The following is a 5,442-nucleotide window of genomic DNA, read 5'->3' on the forward strand; positions in this document are numbered from 1 at the left end:
CTTGCTGTAATAATATAAAACAGTTTTTCTTGAAAATAAAAAATAAACTTAATATTGTTGTGCCCAGCCCATTTTCAACTGTATTGTCACAATTAACGATAGCGTGTGTCAAATTTATATCTTAGCAACATGCGTAGGCCATTTAAATCTTAAAATTAGAATATACCATGTTTAGTTACCTCTCCTCTCAAAATAAAGACAATAAAGCTAGAGATACTGTTTGATGCAGAAAAGAACGCAGTAGAAGAGATAAAAAAAAAGTACATGGGCCTGATTATAGCTTCGTATTCTAAAATATATAAAATTAACTTAAGATCTTAGTGAATTTTAATTCTTTATCCCTTATGGACCTAAATCAGAATTCCCACGAAATCTTTGTGCATGGACAAAAATCGGACACAACAATTTTTAGTGACAGCATTTAATTTCCGCGAGAGTAAGGCAATGCATAGCATGTAAGTGGTGGTTATCCCAAAAACTCTGATTATTTATATAACATTGAAGGGAATAAGATTTATGTCACAATCCCTGATTTGTAAATTCATTCGATTGTACGTGAAGATTCCGCCTCAAGCTACAGTGCATTATCAGGTGTACTATATTCACTCCTGTAATTAGAAAGGAAGTACAAGTAATAGAGCTTCAGAACAAATGTATTCAACAGACGGACAGAAATTTCTCCCGCCCTATTGAAATTTCCTTGTTAACTTTGTCCAAATGAATTGATGTTTTTCTCCCATAATCAACGTGATTAATTTTGTGTGTAATTTCACGCACATCAGACTGAGTTCTTACCCCGTTTGACCAAAGCTAAACACCTGGTGCTTAAATGGGTACTACGACAACAAAGGACATTGTAGCGAAAGAAAAAATAAAAGCGAGGTTCGTCAAAAAGTGTCCAAGAATCTAAAGAATTAGATAAAGAAAAGGAAGTCAGAAGTAAACTCGTTAACGGTAATTGATATTTTAAGGAGATTGCGGATTGTATTACGTGAGACGAACAGAATAACACACGCGCGCACGCTTAAAAACTTGGGTACACCTACCGCATTTGTATTCTACACTTAAATACAAATTGCAGAGTTTGATATTTCTTACATATTTCCTGTACGATCCTTATATGTATGAATCCTTATGTATTTGCTGTACGATTTTACCTGCTGTAAAAATAGACAGCGTTCTTTTACCTGCAAGTAATAAATTTTGATTGCATCTAATATTATAAATAAATCTTTGTGATATTACAACTCTATGACTTCGATTTAATTTTTTCTAGTTCAAATTAGTTTATAACATTTTAGGAACCAAATCATTGTTTTTTGAGTACGTTGTATACATCTGGTATGGACTGGATCCCCATTTTCACTACAACATGTTAAAAGACTTGGTGAAAAGACAGCAGTTTTATTCATCAAGGTGCAGAGCGAAGTTCTCAAATATTACAATAAAAGAAATTCATAATCAGTATTGAAACAAGGAATAATTTTCTATCAGCAAAATTGCAAAAAAGTTAAAATTACTCACCGTGCAGTTCACAGTACTCTCGAATGGTATTAGAAGACTAGGACTTTGGAAACAAAAAAACGATTTGAACGACTGAGAGTGATCGGTAACGCAGCCTCAAAGGTTCGAGTTGAACCGAATAAAACTAAGAATAATCCTGTATCTCTAAGTACATTAAAACGGCGATTATCAGTAGCAGAATTAACCCTTTCGTTCCTAAGTCACCCAGTCTGTAAGACTATAGTCACACAGCACCGTGCGCTTCTTGTATCCGAAAAGTCCGTACAGACTGGATTACAAATGTTGGAAACATTGTATCCCGACAGTCGACCAACTGTACAAAACAATCGTTCAACGATTATAAATTAGCTGGTTTGAGTCGGCCAATTGTTGGGCTATGAAGTGTTACGTTCATACCAGAAAACTGATTTCATTAGTCGGCCGATTGTTGGTCGGCATGAAATGTATTTATTGCTTGTTTCCCACTTAGAGTGAAAAACATTGGTGACAGTCGATCGACGGTCGGGATACAGTGTTTCCAGCGATTGTATCCCAGCCTGTACGGGCCTTAACGGTAACTATTGTCACTCGTCACACTGGTTAAGCGTAGCATAGCTTGATATTGCCTTCGTAATCGCATAAGCAAGATGAGAATCAGTAGCAAACGCTTAGAGAGTTCAGTAGAGATACAGCATTTTATTTTACAATAAAAATTTTTATTTCAATAAACCATTTTGAAATAAAACACCAATTTTTCATTAAAGCACCGATTTTAATGACCTTGAAATATGTTGTCAAGATCAACATTTTAAACAACTTTTCTCTATACATGTTACCGCCAGACTCCTTTAGTTTTCGAGATATCAGTAAAAATATATGGTAATTGTGCGTTTAGCGCCTTTCCCCAACTTTGCCTATTTCATTTCAGTTTTCTTTTTAACTTTGAAGTATGTTGGCAAGGATGTCATTTTGTTTCTATAAACAACAATATAACAGTACATGAACTTAAAGATCAGACTTAACCGATTTCAATGATTTTGAATTTGAACATGTATGGCCGGCCGCTTGGTGGCGGACGGAATATTAACCTAACCTAACCTAATCCACCGATTAGGTTAAATTATATTAGATAAATATTCCGACCATCGTCAGGCGGTATTCAAGTAGAAAGATGCTGCGTTTTAAACTTCTCCAAACTTAAAGCACTAGGTAAATGTATAAAGCATTTTGCTTTATTTGTTTGTTTGACGCGTTCGTTAATGATCACTGTTGCTTAATAGCCACGTTGCGATGATCAAATGAACCCGTTAATGGTCGATTAATAATGAACATTGATTGTCGCTCTCTTACCGACGACCGAATTATGTAATCGGTAACCGCTTAAATACATTTTTCTTAATTTCACGTTGTTCTACAATAAGGATGCTACATACTAAGGGATTAAGCAAATAAAGCCAAACGTAACATAAACATAACGTAAACATGTACTAAACTCAACGTAAACTTATCCCAAAGCTACAGAATATGATATCCAACATTGAAAGTATTTTTGCGTACATCTTAAGAACTAAATAAGTCCAGCGGTAACATGTATAGGGAAAAGTTTTTTAGAATGTTAACCTTGACAACATGTTTCAAAGTCATTGAAATCGGTGCTGAGGGCCCTATGCCCAATAATTACCCTGCGCCGTATCGAAAGAGTTAAAAGATAAAGTAGTATCTTGGAAACGACTTTTAAGACCACAAAATAAGAAAAAACGATTAGAGTGGGTTAGGTTAGGAAAAAGAAAATGATCATCATAATAATTTGGCTGTTAGAATTACCAGATCTTAACCCTATAGATCTACTATAGAATGAATTGGATTGAGAAACTAGGAACCATTACCCAAAAAAACATTTCTGGGAACTTTTATACAATAATTCGAAAAACATACAACAGGAAAAGTTACAAAAATTCGTATCAAAAATGCCAATATTATGTAAAATACTAATAAAGAAAAAAGATATTTCTACAAATGGGATATTTAGTAATAAATAACATGTTTTTAGAAAATATTCGAATTATTATAACCTACTTTGACATTTATTGTGTCTACATATGTAAAATAAAAAAATTAAGAATACTTTTTTCATCAATAACTGTACCCAAACTTTTGAGCAGTAGTGGATTATTTTTTCAAATATACATATAAGAATGTACATGTATATGAATGTATAAGATCATTGATTTAATACAGAAACGTTTGGCTTATTGTTAGAGTAACATATACCAACCACAAACGAATGATTTAAAGTACAAAGCTGTCATGAATTTTATTTCAAGTAAAGAGAAAATAAAATGGTAATTTAGACTTATGAAATCATTATAAAAGAAAAAACGAAAAAATTATTATACTGTTTCTAAGAGAGATAGACTATTCATCATCCTTTTGTTGCAGTTTGATATAGTATGTAGAATACCTGACATGAATGTATGTAGCTGCATCTGTTGAAGATGATCAAATCCAAAAAACCAAACCTACATCGTTACATGAGAGGTTATTATTCAGAAAAATTTAACTATGTTGTCTTATTCGATCCAAGAAACTATGTTTATCCAAATAATTATGTGAGAACATAAATCAAAGCATTGAAGGCAGCATGTGATGGAGAAAGAGTAAGGAAGAGAATCTTCTATTATATTAACAGAGATAAAGCAATATTTTTGACTCCTTAAACCATCGATTCCTATTTTATCAAGGTTCGCCAAAATCCAATTTAAGTCTTTTTTTTTTTACAAATCTACGCAGTGTGGTAGCTGTTTTGTCATCTGAGATTATTCCCCACGTGGTGCGCATATACTTATATAAACAATGCATTTGTCTTTTGTTGTCTAATCCTGACGACTTTATGATGCTTATAGGTTAGATAATTTTCGTACAGATATGTTTGCAGGTGAGAATCTACTTAAGGTGGTGAGATATACATACGTACCCAAAATACAGCTATGATAGCCCAATAGCCTACAAAGGACTGGAATCACCGACACAACTTGTTTTAAGCAATGTTGCCATTTACAATACATCGATTTATTAATTCGACCACCGTGTAACGGTGAACCTACACGATCGGTGTATGATATGCAGAGTTCGGCATTTAATACGTTAGCACGTTGTCAAATCAGGTAACTTAGCACGCAATGAAAGCTTTAACGCTGTAGTTAATTTTTTCAAACCGGGATCCACACGAAACATTTGTGTATCTGTTACCAGCAAAGTGGAAAATCCGGCACTGTATAAAATGCCTAGGCAATGTAGGTTTTTATGATTTTTTCTGTTTTAATAATTTTTCCCAAACTAACTTTGTATTCTATGTTATTCAATTAAAGTATTATTTTTTTATGTTCTTAATAAATGTTCTATGACTGGAAAGGAAACCTAACCCAAACTTAACCTGCACAAATATCCCAATATGTACTATGCCTAAATGGCATAATATGTCTATACATATGTATACACAATATACACATTACCTAGGCAAAGTATGAACTAATATTTTTAAATCGTTACACTTTGAACATTGCTTGGACTTTACATTTTACCGGTAACATATCGACCAGGATCGGGCGCAACAATATGTTGTATGTTTAAATAAAAAATAACATTATAAACGTTACTCATAATTTACCTGTTTTTGTGGAAACTAAACTTTAATTACTCGTATAAGTTATTAATTTTTTACAATTAGATACATGACAAATATATGATTAAAATTCTTTTTATCTTAAAAGTCCAACCAATGAATTGAATATTTATAATTTCATCAAATATATATTATAATGACAATTATAAGATAGTTACTATATATGTACTTTATAACAAAAAATTCGAATGATAATTTTAAAAAAATACATATTTTCCAGTTAAAAAAAAATTGTTTTATCATAAAATAAAATGAGT

Source organism: Habropoda laboriosa, unplaced genomic scaffold (genome assembly GCF_001263275.1).
Source record: "Habropoda laboriosa isolate 0110345459 unplaced genomic scaffold, ASM126327v1 scaffold128, whole genome shotgun sequence".
NCBI classification, from domain to species: domain Eukaryota; kingdom Metazoa; phylum Arthropoda; class Insecta; order Hymenoptera; family Apidae; genus Habropoda; species Habropoda laboriosa.